Below are 19,236 nucleotides of genomic sequence, written 5' to 3' on the forward strand. Positions count from 1 at the left end.
ATCAATATATTAGTTGTCTCAGTCTTATACCAGCCAAATCTTATTAAATGTTTTACATCTAATCTGGGTCTTGCAAATCCCAACCGGTTTATTGTATATTCATATATCCAATTTAATTCTTTAAATCTTTGAATACCGATCTTGTCTAGGTCCACGCTAGGCGATTATTACACTTGACGCTTAATATTTATTATTATGCACATTGCAAAGAAATCTAGTTTGAAAAAAAAATATTTTTTTCAATTCAAAAACTTTCTTTTGAAAAAAATTTTTTTTGTTAATTCAAAAGTATTATCGTCAGAATAAATAAATAACTTTTCGAACCTAATTATTGAAAAATTAACTTATTAAAAAAATTTTTGAGCTAAGAAAGTGTTGAAAATAATTATCTAAGTCAAGTTTTTATCTCTTGAACTATCTTAATTTTTTTAACAGTGTGTCTAAAAAAGTCATAAGTGAAAAGTATATTATATTCTAAAACGATTTTCAAAATAAAAATTTACTCAAATCAAATAATTCTCCTGAGCATAGTTGCAGTTAATACGACAATATAATAAAATATAATGATAATAATAATAATAATAAATAGAATCATGACTACATAAACAGATTTTTACATGCGTCTGACACCCGAGGAATGTGTCAGCTGGAATGTTGCAATGAAAAAATAATGTTTTATAAAAGATATTGGCAACGAAATTATTTATGTCAAAAAAATAATTGCGCAGTATTATTAGGTACATTTATCAAGAGAGACAAGTCGGAAATAAAGTGGTTACACAACAAATATATTTCTCCATGCTATATATTTAAATATTCTTACCTCGTTACAATGCATCGCGAAAGTGAGTGTCTTTCTTCTCGCTCTCTTAGGCTCGGGACTTGGACTGGGACAGCTAGAAGTTTTTAAGCCTGAAAATGAGTCTCATCTCAAATCGACTCAGAGTATTGTTCGCATTGTTGTCCAGCCTCCTCATGTCATGTGACCTTTAGAGATTTTTCTGTAACAAAAATTATTATCTAAGTCAACACATATCAATATATATGATACGATTGTGTTCACATATTTATTTCTGTGCAATACAATTGTATTTTTATTGCTCTAATAACATCCTGGAGGTTTTTTTTTCTTTGTAAATATTTTTATTTTTTTTAAACAGACAGAAGAATAAATTTATCCAAAATTAGTGAAAGTCATTGTAAATTTATGGTGCGTCAGAGAATAATTACGATAATGAATAAACCTATTTATAAATTTAAGGGGCGTGTTATTAATCTTATTTGTGTATACATATAGAGGGAGGTCAGTAAGGTCTTGCGGAGAAATGAAGGATGATTCTTGGTGTGCATGGATAGAAGGGCATCCGTAAAAGATCTCTGTAAAACTTGGTACCAGGTCAAACCGCGATCTCGTCCCTCCTATGTTACTTTTACCATAATAGTTGGATGCATGGCGACGCATTGACGGTTAACATAAATTGCAATATAGTAGGTAAGATGAGCAAGAAGAACAAGAAGAAGAAAGAAAAGGAGAAAAGGTGTAGCCGCTAACACCAGGAACTCTAAGAATGAATTTTTATGCCCCTGTGAAAACGGTACGTTTAAGAAGTAATAGTTGATAGACTTGCGTTATCGTACATTGCCACCATGTACTATATAACTCGCGGAATATAAGACGAAGGAAGGAACCTCGTTTATAATCTCGGCTAGTGTTGCTATGTTGCGGGGTTAAGCTCAGGTCCACGAGGAAAAAGATCCCTAATCCGCCCCAACCTGAAAGACGAGTTCATCCTGGATGGTACCGTTACACTTGCATACGTTCAGTAACCAGAGATCCTGGATGATACCCAACAAAGAAGCTTAGAGTGTATGTTATGTTTATATTTACTTATTTATATTATATATAGATATATATTTGCATTATATACTTATAACAACTTAGAACTGAGGAATAACAAGTATCATGAGAATGACCAATGCGAACGCTAATAGTCCTGACACTTTACTAATAGCTTTCCAACGGGCTATTTTGTTGTTGAAAGTTTCTATTATTTGATTATCAATTTGATAAATTTGAATAAACGCTGATGAAAAATGAACTTGAATCAAGAATAAAAATTGTGAACCAAAAAAATCATTTTGAATTTAATTATCTTTAGTAACATAAAATCTTTTACACTGTATCTTCAAATACTTTTTGTTCCGTATAAACTAGAAGGCCCGGTATTTGATACTTGATTAGATTCTCCACTTTGTTAAAAGATAAGTTCACTGTCAAAAATGCTAAAGATATTATAATGGTAGTTTGACGTGAATGTATTTGCTTTTAAGAATACTCGAACAATAAAAGAGTTACTAAAGATCCAGGAATGCATTTACCGTTTAACTTGCCCAGGTGCAATGAGCAATGAAACTTATACAAGTCGCACGTGTATTTGATCTATTGCTTCGTGGTTTTGCACGCGACTTTCCTGCTAGGAGTAAATCCTTTCCGAAGTCGAGGACTAATGGAAACTGTTCTGTTTCCGGAAGTACTATAAAATAATAGTTGAGAATTTGTAAATTTAAATAAACACGAAAACGAACTAAATCTTAGAGGCACTTTCGCACGCTCGAGGATGTTACTTTTCCCTAGAAATTCTTTAATAAGATAGAAAACTGGTCAGGTTATACATTATACTCATCAGCACTTGCTGCGGACGCCGGAATCGCCTGGTAAAAGGGTATCATAAAAAGACGCAAACCACTGGCTCTTTGTCGGTGGTAATGAGTTTTTACTGTCTCATTTTTCGCTCCATTACAATGATATAAGCTTAAAACTGTCTAATAATAACACTGAAAGAAAATAATTATTAGAGATCATGATATCCTAGTATTTAATAGTTAGACAAACAAACGCGGTTGGAATATAATATAATACTCTCGATATTTGACCTAATGTAAAGAATAATTAATTTTAAAAATTACTTGTTAATTTTTTTCTGGCCTTATTTCATCTCTCCAAACAGATTTCGATCCCGTACGAAAAGATTTTTATTGTGTGAAGCATTTTAATGGGATGAAAAATTAAATGTTAACCTAAAGCGGCTCAACCCCGTTTCCACAGAAGGCGGAGAAAATTTCTACCGCGATTAGATGAGAAGATTCACTCGGATGATGGACAAGTTTAATTTCAATCGCGGCTCTTAAAGGTATAAAGGCATAATACGATACGATCTAATGGTCGGTTGTTAAAATATTATATTCAATTAGGTGTTTACGTTTTATCCTCGTAATTGATCTTTTTTATTTTTAATCCTTTTTATAAATAAACATGCATTATTAATATTTATTTATTATCAAAAAGTGTAATTGCCGGTCAATTAAATGCTTCAGATGTTATTTTCTAATCACAATTTCAAATCACTCATTTATTTTAATTTATATTGCTTGTAATTCATTAGAAAACAAGTTTATATAAGGTATCAACTAATTATTTTTTATTTTTTACTAATTTAATCAGTACAGCAAAAACAAATTTTTTTTAATTCACATATTAAATTTAATGGGAGTCTATTTGTGCTCCAGATTTTTTGTTTCCTTCAATTTCGTCAATAAAAATGTATGAAATTGCTCGAATAGCCGCGTACGAGTATGACAAACTCTTAGATCGTCATTCGTCGGAAAAAAAAAAAAAAAAAAAAAAAAATTGCGCGTGCACCGCATTTTGATTCGCCGAGGGCCTTGACCCGAGGTCGAATTTTAAATTTATAAGCTCAGTTACACCACTTTACAATGTTTGTTAAATTTTTAAATTTCTGTAACAATAGCCACAAAATAAATAAAGTAATTCTGCATATCTAAATAGAAATTGCAAATTATTTCGAGTGCTGAGAAGATAACACAAGACACGTCACCCTTATTTGTCACCGCTTGTGATATTGATCCATCAGAAACCCTGTTTATTACCCTCCTCTATTTGCGGATGGTAAATAAAACCAAAGCAAGAGCTAAGAGATGAGCACAGACAAATACTAATAACAGCCATGTTTAATGTTTCAAATATTTTAATTCGAAAAATCTCTAACAAATAATGACGGACATTATCCATCAGCCTGGATAAACAGAGCTGTTTTTAATCAACCATCTGTGTTATGAAGTACCGAGTAATATGATAGTAAATTTCATTATTTAAACACCCATGATGTAAAGCGAGTCACGAATTATAAATATTGTTGCTAACTATTTCTACATTGTATTGAATTACACTTTCATTTTTTTTTAACAATGAATAAATTTGCTAATTAAATATTCAATTATAAACAATTTTATGTATTTCATTATTTTGGAGTAAAAAAAAAATAGAGCGAGATATTATATAATAATTATAAGAGTTTAATAACATTTCCAAAATAAAAATTTTTAATAATTTGTAATAACTATAATAATTTATTCAAAATCTCATTCAATGCAACACCTGCTGAATATTTGAATCTAATATATTCAGTATATCAGCATTAATATCAGTAATTTGTTGTCGAACATCTGCCGTAGTGACCTAGCCGTCTCTAAAGGTTACTAGATACATGCACTCAAAATTTTAGCATACAAAGCTCCGAGAGCAGATTTTATTGAGCGTGGGTTGATTTCATCTTCCATCTTTCATCTTTTATCCGTCCTCTATCCAGAAAAGTTTTATTCCCGCGGTTTTTTACAACAAAATCTCGTCTCTAAATGAATAAATCAAATTGAAAAGATAGTAACACTTTCTACATATTTACTCACAAAGAGTTAGTTGAGTGTTGGAGCTTGAATGGATTAAATCCAGTAGTTAAACTGATGAAGAGACTCGATAGAAGTTGCAGAAGCTCCGTTAATAATTAACGAGCTGAATCTGTCTTGAAAGTGATCGAAGCCGGTGCCGATTAGAATCGTGGCGCCTTCTTTACTTACGACTTACGACCCACGTTGATGTGATGCATCGTTAAATTACATACATTTACATGGTACCAAGCTGGTATAGACACTAGAGATATAGAGTAGAGTACAGAGCACAGAGTAGACTCGATACCTACCAACTATTGAGTGTAGTAGTGTATAGTCACACAATTTACATTAGCTGAGTAGAAAGAAAACAAATTACTCGACAGTGTAACTTGTAAGTACAAACTTGTCTGTTAATACTATTACCGCAAAATGTTTGAGTTTATATGGTAATGCAGTATGTTGTATTTTGTTCGTGGTATATAGAATACACGTGATGCGATAAGTGTATGAGCTGTACTGTAACGTGTTTTTAATCTGTCCTCAAGGAAATGTTTTCGAATGACACTTGACATGGTGTCAACTCGATAAATTTATTCGATCACGGAAATTGTTTCACTGCTGTACTCAATACTCAATACACTTTTATTTACTCCATTTGTTTTTTACAAATAACTTACATCAAATGTAAATGTTAAATAAATAAAAATACGTATTTCTTTGTTATATTACAAGATACTGTTACTTACTCTTATATATTTATAAATAATAAGAGTGTAAAAATTTTGATTAAACCAAGTCCAGTTAATAAATTTTGTTTGTCTTTTTGTTGTATAACCAGAGAAATTTAACTAGTTACGTCGATTTTATATGACGTTCGACACTTGTTATATGAAAAAGTTTGTAGGAAAGATTATAATTTATTATGAAAATGACTTTGATGAAATTTGAAAAATTGTGTAAGAAAAATGTCAATAATAGAAATAATATTAATGAAAACAATAGTAATATTGTAGTGATATGAATATCATTACTGTCACTATTACTATCTCAGACATTACATTTATATCCAGTAAGAATCCAGAAGATATTCGAGGCGAGGCTCATCCAATCCCAAGCTGATGGCTGATGGTATAGAAGCCCTGTACTCCCTATCCCGCGAAACGAGTTTCATTTAGTTTTGTGGTCTGCGCAGTACAGCGCAGGGTACTATTAGGTCTGATGAGCGCTGTGGTTACGTCATCCTCATCATCTGTGATCCTGTCGGCTCTTTCAACTCATCAGTACATAACAGCTCATGCACTAATTTTATTCGTAGACTTTTTCATGAAATCAGCCGGATCTTGGTTTAATTTAAATGCCAAGTTACGTAAAATTATTTCATTTTATTTAATTCGGAGTGGAGAACTGCCGAGTTTAAGAGTTTTAAAAGTAATTAATTAAATTGAAAGAAGTATTTATCTCCAGTATAATGAAATGAGAATAAGTACTGAGAGCGAAGAATTTTGAGGATAGGATTTAAAGCGGTTATCTAAGCCTTGAAGTTGTTCTAGATTTGCCTCCAAGGTCTTATTGGTATGAGTTCTCGCAAGCAATGACACCACGTCGGTGTGCATCGTCAAGCGATTTAATTGAGGCGTAACGAACGTGAAAGCAATCAACTAAGGCTATATATAGAATTATCCTAATTTTACATCAGGCAAACACACCAATTTCATTTACTTTTTAAACTTTAAGGGAATTCTTGCTGATCTGCTCTTGGGCAACAGTCACTCTAATGTTTTATGTACCGATCCATAGATATATACTTTTATATATATTTATATATAATATGTAATATATATGTAAGTCTGTGCTTGTGTTTTGTGCATAAAAGGTAGGTCAGCTGTAATTGTTGCACGACGATTGCTCACGATCAATCTTACTTTAATTCACATTTAATTACGTTCATCTTTTTTCAGTTATTTTTAATATAAATATACTTTTTAAAATATTTTTTTGTCCGCGAAGAGTTATTGTAAATGAGCACAAAAAATTATATTAACATTAAAAAGAAGCATCGTTTTTTTTATCATCTGATTTGGTTTTCGATTTGTCTGAGTTGATTGATTTTTTATCATTTCAATGTTATTAATAACTCTTTAAATTACATGATACTTAAATATTAAACATTTGAAAATTTTTGTGATTTTGTTACTCAAAAATAAATATAAAAGCTTTTCAAGTACTAATTTGTTTTGTTGTTTGTTTGATAATTTATATCTATATTATCAGAAAATAAATAAATAAATATTGATTAACAATTAAAATACAATTACCAATTAAAATTAATTGATAGAAATTATAATTGAATTGACAGTTAAATAACTTTTCACGTCAATGCAAATATATTATTCAATTGTCAATTAAAATGAAAAAATATTTCAATAACCTGTTTTAGATGAATTATTTATATTTTCTACCATAATTACACAAACTGTTTTATTATTAATGTAATAATTTCAAAATCATTAATTCAATTTAATTAATAACTCTAACGGGTTGTTATTATTAATTAAAATTACTCAATAATCAAAATATTATGTAACTGTCAGTAAGAAAATTAGATAATTAAAAACATGTTTCAATTACCGTTTATAACTTATTTCCTAATTTTTAATAAATTTATTAGTCAATTTAAATTTACCATGAGAAATTAATTACAGAGGAAGACGGCTCTTCTTCAAGGGCAAAAATTGAATGGATTCCATTGGAATGAGACAAAAAAGGTGATGCATTGCGGCTCCGGGCTCCAGTACTGAACCTACGCCCAAAAGATCTAACAGAATCGATAGGTGAGCACAGTCTACGGTCTACAGATACACGGAAAAATTTCTACCTATACCAGTCCAACGTGAGATGTGAAGGAAATAAATCTCTCGTAGAACTGAGGTACGTGTGTGCTATCTGCTGGCGATAGCCAAAGGGGCTTCCCGTTTTCTTGCAGACTGCATGTATATAGTACTCGAATAAAATTCAATCGCCGATATTCCTGTCTCCTGCCAGGTACTTGTTGTATGTAGCAATACAGCGTACTGCTGCATTAGTAGACGTTGTACGTTACCAACTATACTTATATTCTTCTTTTTTGCCCCCAATCCTCGATCAAATAAATGTTCCATCCATTTACAAACTCTGGTACAAATAACACAGTATCTTGCATTGCCGATTCTCATACCGATGAGTTACTTCCTCTCTACTGTATAACTGGAAGAAAAACTTTTTATTTCCTTAGAATTATATTTTTGTGGAAATAAAAGTTTATGTTTTTCTGATGTAACACAAACTTTTGGAGTCAATGCACTCTAACATTTATCACAAGCTCACTTCATATAACATTCTGCACTTATACTGTGTACTGTGACCTCTATTGATTTTTAAAGAAATTAATTTATTTTTAACAAATCAATTTAGAAGGTGCTTTGATATAAAGAGTTGAATTGCTTACTCAAGAATCATTATCATTATTGTTTTTACTATCATCATCGTAAACATATTTTTTGACATAGAAACTATAAAGAAAAATTCAAAGAATTTAGGCGATATCATCACATCAAGGAATTTGCTAAGTTGTCTTAAAAATTGCTTTCTCACTGCGTTTTTGATTATTGTTCGTGACACAATTTCTAAAGTTGGAATCGACTGACTAATTTATCGCCAACTCACGCTGCAATGAACAAGGTAAAATTTATTTACATCGATAATGTATTTAATAAAATGTGTTGACCGGGGTAAAACGGTCTGTGGAGAAAATTTTTAACTGATTTTTTTTTGTTTTACTTTTAATTATTAATCAAAAGTCTTTCGGTGGATTAATAGTGTTTTGATAAATTCTTGTCAAGTGTAATTGAAATAAATGATTAATTGCGCAATTACACTTTTTCCTACTCGGAAGACCGCCAAGAGGTCGTTCACCTACCATCTTAACATTTTCGTTTTTGTAGCCAAATTTAAATTTAAATCGTCAAAGCCTGACAAAATATAACTTTTTCCATTAATTTTTCAAAATTACAAGCGAATAAATATTTTATTAATTTTTTCAATTTTTAATTTACAAGGAAAAAAGTGTCATTACATAATCGTCTAAATGTTTCATATCTGTTGTATAATTAATTGCTCGTTCGTCGAAATTATACCACGAAATGAAAAAAATCGATTGCGACATCCATTGAAAAGTCAGTAATTGCCACTGCATATAAACTAATTGTCAGTAATCAAAGTTAATCAAATCACAGTGATCAGTATCCAGCAAAAATTATCATTCTGCAGTGTATTGCATACAAAATAACACTGCACCACAAATTGCGCTTGTACAATTTGATCGCTGATTAACCCAAGTGGCAACAAAGTCCCTCGAAAGCGTACACCGCGATTCGGCTGATGATTTAAGCGATCGTTAAGTACTATAAAAGACTACTACCTCTTATCTCGACGGACATATAATCTGAAAAAGACTGCGTATATTTTGTCTGAGATGTCAGGGTATGACGTACAAATAAAAGAACAGGAACCGTCGCTGCGAAAAATAATGTTCATTAACAACCCGACCGCCATATAGTATATTTATACCCGTATTTTTACAGTTGATCATAAAGTCTCTTTACGGACACAAGTTCGATTCGCAGAGTATCTGACACTGGTATCAAACTACTCGTTACTTGACGTCACCCTTTGAAAAATAAACAAGTTAAGTTAAGTTAAATAAATAAAAGACAGCATAGTGCTAACACGAGGAAGAATAAATAATGAATCGTGTTCTTTTTATTCTTTCTTCATCTTTATCGTCTCTTCTCTCCCTTGAGCCATGATAATATCTTCCGTCCTCGGCTGCTCGGACACTATTATCAAAGACACTCTGAAGATTTCTTTCGTCACCGCTGGCATCAAGGGCCACCCATACCCATCCAACGGTCATCTGCGAAATGGCGCCATACCTAACATGGTTTGACGTATCAAACAAGTTTTAAAAATACACTTGCCGTCTTGTTTCTATACTAGAGTTTACCCGAGTTTGTCTGAGCTTGATTATGAGTATTATTAATTTTATTTACTCATTTACTATTACTATTACTATTACGATCAGGTATTTTACAATTAAATAAAAAGTTACATTTCACTCTCCCTTATCGCGGTAATAACCATACTAATTTCCACGCCAATTCCCTCATTTGTCACCGTACCGATGTAGACGACGACGACGACGACGACTAAGGCCCCAGAAAACCACTTTCATTTAATATGTATCACGACGTTGTCATTTATGTTTCACAATTATCTATTTTTGTCGGAGACCGAGACTGAGATAACGTCATATCAGCTATCTACATTAAATTCGTAATTAGTTTATCAAATAATTAACTTACTTTTTCACATGATTGAATATTCAGAGCAATTACTGCCTACTCTAATTAATCGATAGATAACGAATTCTAACCACTTTGGCTAGTAGGAAATGACCGATTCTCAAAAGTTAGATTATATTATCATATCTATATTATATTATGGAACCATGTCAGTAATTTGTTATATAAAAAATAAACAATAATATTTTTAGAAGAAATGATTGTTAGCCCGACTGATCATATTCCGCGAACGAAGGACCTTAATATGGCAACGATTCTGAAACAAATTTTATAAATATCTTCCCAATGAACTCTCACACGCGATCAGACTGACCAATTGATATTTGGACTTATATATAGATATACCAGGAAGATTTTTTTAGTTTTGGGCGCCAGTCGCGAACGATCCGTGTTGGAGGACTCGATAGCGAACATATACGTGGTCATAATACTTGAATTGTTTTATTTGGCAAAGTTGGACCACAGCTTTATTGGAGCCCGCTGCCAAGAGCAATGAACTCCAAGACCGTTGTTCATTTCCGATAAATAAATAACTTCCACGCTGATACCGAAAAAAATTTTGCACTGTTGGAATTTATTGGGAAAATTTAAGGCTTGTAGAAATTAAATTAAGCAACGTGATTATATTTTAATTGTGAATGAAAAAAAAATGTTTTTGTTAGAAATTCAAGTTAAAATTTTTAATTAATTATTAAAAAAAAAAAAAAAAAGAAACTAGTTTATTAAAATGATTATTAAATTTTTAAGATTAAACTACTCGACTAATTTCTTGAGTTTCTCAATATTTTGCAACGATATCTCGCTCCCTGAAATTGCTCAATAATTTAAAAATAACGAATCTTCTCTAGTCGAGCAGATCTACTTCATTTATTCCTGAGAGTGTATTATCCTGGAGGTGGGATTAATGCTTGAACGAGATTAATGAAAATTATACAGGAGTATTCGCGGCATGTAGCCAAGTAATGCCGAGGATGTTTTGCGAGTACCGCAACTTGTCTTTTGTCTTGTCGCTTTATTATTTTTTACAGTCGCTACCTCGCCTTTGTTTATTATTTATTTTTATTTGCTCACTAAACTTTTTATTATTTTTATTTCAACTTTTATTAGAGTAGAGGGCATTAGCTCGTACTCGAGTCTCGACTGTACGTTGCTAAAAGTTTGTGCATACATGTACTCACCCGTGCGTGGACTTTTCGGCGAGATACCCGAGATTTTGCTCTTACGTATGCGCGACCGCGAGTGATCTCTCTACCCAGGCCGTACGAAGTTACGAGTCGCATTGCGACAAAAAACATTCTGGATAATAACCGTGTACCTAAATAGTATGATATAAATAACATGAAAAAATGACTAAAATAAAGTATAACGAGATAAAGCGTTAGATAAAAACACAAATGCAAAAATAAAAAATCTACGGAATTTTAAATTTATAATATTATTTTATTTCTCACGATTTATTTTTATTAAGAGTATGACCGAGTGTTTTTTGTATGACTTACGGCATTAAAATAACTATTGTGCAATGGATTATATATTTTTCAGAGATCAAACATACAATCTTTGTCGAAGATGAAAAAATGCAAGTCTGTTGATAAAAAATAGCGTGGAAGCAGATAAGGATAGAGTAAAAAATAGTAGACAGAGTAGAGTATCGCAGAAAATATAAAGAAATAAATACGTTGAATAGGATAGAACCGTGTATTCGGAACTCCGTCGTGACATTAGAGTTTTCGCCGACCTTCTAGCATCCGAGGCAACCACCACGGTGTAGTAAGCACACTTGAAGGTATTATTATTCTAAAGAAGCTTACATAAGTAGTTTTGAGTTGCATCTCGTTAGGCAAACCAGCTTGCCGGCTGACTTGAATTACTACCGGATTATTCACTGCCTCAAGCTCTGTCTTTCTTCCCTTTTAAACACTCCGCATTCTGGATTTTACTTATATCTTATATTATTCCATATTATGCTTATTCTTCATCTTTGTATTACTTACAACTAACAACTAACAACAGTTAGTTAAATACTGTACACACTATAAAACACGACACTGATGCTTACCGGAAATAATGTCTCTCAGATTTTACTATATTTGTCTTTGCTATGTGTATTATGCTCATAGTTTGCTCGTGTCCTTCATCTTCACCCTTCCGCGTCTAATATCCTACATACTTTACTTTTATGCTTTTCGATCGTTTTGTTTTTCGTATACTACTTATTTTCATTGCTAATATTAATAAAGAATATTAAAAATTTTCTGTAATCCAAGATATATAATTCACACCCTTAAAAAATAAATTGATCATTATCACCTTACCCAATAAAGTATCTAACAATAAAACGATTAAAAACAAAAACAGTGTAAATTCCATGGACGAGATAATCGTCAATTGTAAATTTAACAAACTTTCAATGATAAATATAGAGAGATATTGTTAAAATAAATTTCCCACGATATTTTATTAAGTATATTGTCACTTGGTCGTACGTTCTTTTATTTTTATTTGAACATAGTGCGTGTGCTTTCGCTGTACGCGTTGCCTTGTACCAGGAGTGCGGAAGAGTGTTTTGTTATATTATATTCTCGGTTAAATAAATATACTCAAAGATACAATACTGATATATTAAATAAAAAACTAAAAATAGCCGCAAATTTAATAGAATTAACCTATCAATGAATTTGCGTTATATTAAGTAATTTTGCTACAATTATTTATTAATATATTTTGGCTTGTATTCTATCTATAATATAAAATTAATAACAAAGTGAAGTTATGAATATATGTATGAAAAGACAGCACAGGTAATGTACACCATATACGAGTGTAGGAGGGTGTAATATTAAAATAGGTGAAGGCAGTTTACAATAGCTTCGAGTTGCAATACAAGTGTTACCTACGCTTGTTGCATTAAGCGTTAACTACTTTGTTGTTCAATAAAATATGTACAAATGTAAGCACGACAATGGACTAAGAATGCAGGTAGGGGTAATACTGATCCATGTTTCACATGGCACATGTCGGTACATAATTTAATTAAATATGATAAGCTAATGGAAGAATTTGTTTGAGTTATTTTTTTTTTTTCATTTTAATCAAATTTTCTGCAAGCTTAATTCACAAAAGCATTTTAATAAATGAAATGATAATCATGAAATTTAGCTACTGACCGCGGTGTCGCGATTCGCAGTCGCTGTTACACGGTGTGAATATTAAACGGCGATGCATTCGCTGAGGAATTGGCACGTCTGTCTATAAAATATAATATATAACTTTCTTTGAATAGTACAGGACCTATAAGGTAATTTAATATAAAATATGATATATTAGTAGTTTTATCGCGATGAAGAATTTGAACGAGTCGCGGTGTGCATGGTGTGGAAAGTGCACCTGAAAGTGCACCGGGGATCAAATGTCTATGGCATTCACTCGTTATATTGCGACTTTCCTTATATTATATTCGATGAAACTTCTCCTTTATGTTCGTACATGCTTATTTATATATATATATATATATATATATATATATATATATATATATATATATATAAACATAAATGAATGAATATATATTATATATGCATGCTTAGAGATAGATAGATGTAGGCAATCTATTATAAAACATACTCGGGAAAATAGTTTGTTATCATACCGAGGAATCCAATTGTAAGAAAAGTAGATGGGCTGGAGAAAGAATTTAGCTTGAGGTAAGGAGCTTAGTGCTCATTTAATATCATGCTTTAATATAATAGATGTGTATTTTCTCAGATAACTTTTAACGGGCAATTAATTTTATGGCCGATCAATTGTAACCTGTAATTTTCTTTGTTAGACGGTTCATCGGGTGTCATCTTGCTCTGCTGTAATTAATGTTTCTTCATCGGTGTTAGTTGAGGTTTTAGTTTTATTTTCATCCGCGATATTTATGATTTAGTAATTAATAATTATTTTTTAAGAATAATTACAGTCATATTAATACCCACGTAAATAAATTTTTAAAATGACGTTGAGTAACCTTTTATTTTATTAATATTTTTTGAGTAGAATTGTACGCCATCTATACACCTATCATTCGATTCGAACTAAAAATATTAGAAATTTTTGAAGGAACTTTTAAAATTATCATTTAAGAAATATGATATCAAGTATTTAAATTAAAAAAAAACATCATAGTCCTGCTGTCTAGCGGTAACCGAAATAGTGAAAACCAAAATCACTTACGATGACTTCAGCAAGATGATTAGTGTATTCTCGATTATCAGCTTTCATCTCCTCGGTCATAAATAAAATAAAAATTTTTTCAATAATCTCTACTTTGTTATATATGTGTGTAGAACTAACGTGTAAAATATATTTGAGTAGTGATATCGAATATCAAATTAATATTATAATATTTTCATTCTTATCCCACGGATGATCCTCAGTATATCCTCTCGCTTGATTACACTGCTGGGATATATTATTTGCTTATATCTTTCTCTATATATTTAATACTTAGTACTCAATATTTGTATGTACGCAGGTGAGTAAAGATGTAGTAGTTGCACGAGCCATACACTTACACCGGGAATAACACACGTCTATGAAATAATAGCCGAAGATAATGAGGAGTATCAACAAATAGGCATCATCTCAGTGTAGAGGAATGCATACAACTCTAGCAACAAACTATAAGAGCAATATAAGTAATGTTAATCAATAATCGTTTATCGTTAATGGGCATGACTGTTATCTCTCTGTAGTGTTTAGTTGTTGTGTACAAATAAAATATAAATATACAAAGTAATATAATATAATATAAAACTCAATGATATATTAATACATTTATGCTTGCGGCCAAGTGTCATGTTTATGATGCAAACGAGAGATGTCCATCATGTGACCTGAAAGCGTTTAGAGCGAGCTATAAGCAAAAAATAACAATCCGGACGCACGATCTCACAATGTTGTACATTGTAAATACAAGACTACGTGCAGCGAGCAATTGTGTCTCGAAAAAGACATAACAAACATTCGTGGGATCGTAATACAATGATTGGACCGTTGGACTGATTTTTATGTCTCTATAATTCTCTGTGCTCGGTTCTTTCTCCGTCCATACTATACTGGCCAGCTTCACTTAGCTCTCGACACTCGCAGTTTTCACTCTTCCTTATCAATTTAATGGCCATCGTCTGAGTCCCGAAACAAGCTCACATTCAACCGAGACCCAACATTTTATTCTTTCGATTGTTTGACACTATCTCAGACATTAAGTGATGGTTCTGTCTCTCTTTAAGTCTAGGGACGGTATATTTTATCACCTTATTAGTCATATTACGTGTAAATTATGAGTAATCGGTAAATTACACCTTTGCTAAAGCTATCTATTTGAATGATACAATACAATTTTCACAAATTATAATATTTGATAAATATCTGTACTCATACATAATAAATTTTTCTAAATAAAAATATTTAGAGATAGACAAAATAACTCATGGCTAAATTGAAGAAAATTTTTAAAATGAAAAAGACCATTCAGATTGCAAAAGTGAAACAAAACAATGAAATAACATATCGAGGCGAAGATTTAATGTAGATCATAAAAATAAATAATAGACGAGACGAGATCGAAGGTTGACCCTAACCGATCAAAAGTTTGTCACGGATTGACTGGTGGCTCGCGGATTCGTCCAGGGTCGGGGACAAAGAGGCTCTGAGATTGAGGACTCAGGGCTTGCGACAGACCTGAGAGTAACAAGTAACAAGCGACAAAGTAGTGCGGGCGATATAATGTAACGTAGTTGGGCCAGTAAACAAGACAACGGGACATTAATAACAACATCCTGCTGAAAAGGTAATTGTGGTGATACTCGAGCTGAACATAGTACATACAACGTGGACCGGGATAGACCGTATTGTAGTGGTGCATGTAATGTGCCAACTATTGACTAGTGATAGTAGTGCCTTTACTAGCCTCCGTTATACTAGACATAGACAGAGGATATAATACGACGACAACTCTAATATAATTTAATATAATAGTGAACCGATACGAGGAGAGGACGCGATGACTTGAATCGTACCGATTTGCCGCACGTTTCTCGATTGTCTTGAATGACTCGTGATTGCATTGATACCTCGATACCGGTGATCGAGCCACGATAGGCTAATAACGGAGCCAACAGATTTTTATTAACCGGTTATTGACGCTGACAACAGGGTGTTCCCTTTGATGCTAAAGACGTAAAACGTCCTCGATTTCCAGAGAGGAGACCGATGCTAATTTTATTTTATTTTAAAAACCTTTAAAGAGGTAATAGCGATAATGGATGAATAGATCGTTGGCAAGCCAACCGGGAAAAATAATAATGATAAGAAGCGAGAGACGGGATTGTTGTTATAAGTTATAACTAATAATAAATGAAAAGAGGTTGCGTCGCACAAAGTCGCGATAAGCCATCGGGGATCAGGGCGAGAGAAGAGCCAGCTCTTTACTCTTTCATGTCTCGATTATTCTTGTTATGTGAATAGCAAAGAGATGGAGCCTGGAAAAATGTAAGGCTCAACTCTGAAGAATGAGAAGATGAGGAGGCTCTCTGAGGGAGAAAGTTCTATTAATCGTATGCGCAGTATTGTAAATGGGAGCTGGGGTCGCAAAAATTTTCATTGCACGACCACGAGAGATAGATACATATATAAATGGCTATATATAATGCATATTCCTGAGAGAACTTCAGACTAGGATACTCTTAGTACGGGAAGACACCACCAACGACAATACACCCGGTACGGGCGAACACTACTAGTTGCTAGACTATTATTATACACGCTAAAAGGAGAATTTTGTAAGATTTGTTGATTAATACTTGACATATGGCTTTATAATAAATATTTATCAACAGTTAGTTGATCAGTTATTCAAAGAAAAAATTTTATTTTCATGTTTAAAGTCGATCAAGTTTTTTGAGTGATTCTCCAGATCTTGCGGACGAACATAATTTGACAATCAAAATTATATGTTTTAGTGTCTTGAAAATTTCTTTAATTGAATTCATAAATTTTCACTAATGAAATTTATAAATAAAAATTATTGATACAAAAACTCAAAAACTATAAATTAAAATTATTTTACGAGTGAAATAACGATAAAACTTTCCATCACTACCATTAATATAATTTTAGTAAAATGATAAAACACGACGATTAGAAATAAAAAATCAAAATAAAAAGATAGTATGAAACAGCGTGTTTCCACGAGGGAATTTTTTTGACACACGAACCACCATCTGCTTCTTGAACTTCATTTGCTTCAACTTCACGCTATCGTAACTCAACAGTTAACATTTTCATGACCCAGGAAGCCATTTCATTATTATACATATTTATTAATTTATCAATTTATTAATGATGATTATTATTATTTTTATTATTATTATAACTCATAACCATCGTTGAGGTTAAAAATAATTAAAAATTAAACTGCTAATTAGATGGATATAATTGAGGATTAAATAAAAAAGAGTGAGGTTTCTGAATGTTGACACGCGATTCCGCGAACTTTGTCCGGGGATTCCTGTGGTCTACTGTCTAACCTACGCGGGTGTTGGAGAACAAAGATTAATAACCTCCATTTCTAATGGCACATGATCAACTTGTATTATAATCCGAGTAACGGAGAGAGTAAACAGAGGAAGAGGTTGAAGCAAACACAAGAGATAATATAGTATAAGAGATGCTCCATGAGAACAAACAATTCAGCACACAGTACACGAGTCTGGTAAATTCACAGAATAAATAATAATGCCGTAGTATATCTCATTCGATGGCCTCGCGATTGGCTAAAATGCTGATAGCTCGGCAGTTATTAATCGACTTGTTTATAATGTCAGCCACTAAGATATAATCCCTACATATATACATAATATGATATTGTTACCAGATATTCCTCGAGTACATTTATCACTAAGTCGGAAGTCCGTTTGATTAATTCCCTATTGCGTCTATCTGTGTACTTAGCTCGAAAATTTAATTATCGGAGCTTTTTAAACGCAAGTGTACTTCCGTATGAGCCTGTAACTTTTATTTGTTATTTATTTATTTTTTTTTATCAATAAAATCACATTGACAAATTTAAAATTTATATATATTTAATAAATTACAAGTGAAAGTTGCTTTGGCTTCGGTGGTAAGTATAATGACTATACAGGGACATAAAGACAAATTTATGAATTCTAATTACTGTGTCAAACAGAGAACAGAGCACACAGTGTAGGCGCACATACATTGACGGTTATATTGTAACTTATTATTGGTTTTATTATTTTTTGGACTCCATTGTGCTTCGTAAAAATAAAGTCAAACAGCTGTGTCGCCCCGAGCAAATTCGTACTCATTAAATTAATACCAAGTACATACTTATATTATCTATACTATTTGTGTGTATAAATTCTGTCCACACTCATATCATATTATACTTAACCATATTGTACTACCATTACACCGCGATAGGTCGGTGTACTTGCACCGAGTGATCTCCTTTTTGTTTGTTATTTAGTGTGATCTTTATTAACACAAGAAGCCAGAGATTTTCACGTAAAAATATTTGCTGTCTTCCTATGATATATTATACATATTATCAAGGTTTGTCGAGTTTTTGTCATCGTGAATTTCTTTAATCTCATGCATGTGCAATATAAACGCCCGAGAATTAAATCCAAACGTCTCAGTACTAGTAGAGCCACATTGTGCAGCATGTACTCAAGTACTCTACCATGAAGATCGGTATTGTGATAATGTTACTATTATTATTATTGTTGTATATATACCGACTTATCGTAACACGGGAATGTGTAAAATAAAGAAAGAATGTTATTATGCTGGTTAATAAGGAAATTTTTTTTTTAAGTTATGTTTTTTTTTTTTTTTTTTTTTTTTTTTATTATTAATGCTCGCTCCATTACTTCCGGATTTTATTTTCTTTATCTGTATGATCAGTTCAATTATATTTGTTATTATGAATTATGATAATATGATACTTGTTATTAAAATAAATTAATTATGTGTGTTGTTAAAAGCTGATAGTTTACTGAGAAATTTATTCCTCAGGGCA

At 32.0% G+C, this 19,236-nt stretch overlaps 2 long non-coding RNA genes across 4 annotated transcripts in view; one reads left to right on the forward strand and one right to left on the reverse strand.

Annotated features, from left to right (window-relative positions):
- The window catches only part of LOC141529640 (uncharacterized), a 163,959-nt gene that overhangs the window by 121,524 nt on the left and 23,199 nt on the right, over nucleotides 1–19,236 (reverse strand). For both annotated transcript variants that reach the window (XR_012479628.1, XR_012479629.1), the window contains exon 4: nucleotides 824–1,001. This is a non-coding gene — a long non-coding RNA (uncharacterized LOC141529640). The remainder of the gene's footprint in view (nucleotides 1–823; nucleotides 1,002–19,236) is intronic.
- Nucleotides 1–19,236, forward strand: part of LOC141529641 (uncharacterized) — a 43,450-nt gene that overhangs the window by 15,741 nt on the left and 8,473 nt on the right. The window contains exons 1-2 of one of the 2 annotated variants that reach the window (XR_012479630.1): nucleotides 4,927–5,137; nucleotides 7,449–7,674. This is a non-coding gene — a long non-coding RNA (uncharacterized LOC141529641). Of the gene's footprint in view, nucleotides 1–4,926; nucleotides 5,138–7,448; nucleotides 7,675–19,236 lie in introns of those variants that run through there. The other variant, XR_012479631.1, reaches the window with a different exon arrangement.

The sequence above is a fragment of the Cotesia typhae genome, unplaced genomic scaffold (genome assembly GCF_013202065.1).
Source record: "Cotesia typhae breed Kobodo isofemale line unplaced genomic scaffold, CoteBio_Ctyphae contig_48, whole genome shotgun sequence".
Classification (NCBI taxonomy): domain Eukaryota; kingdom Metazoa; phylum Arthropoda; class Insecta; order Hymenoptera; family Braconidae; genus Cotesia; species Cotesia typhae.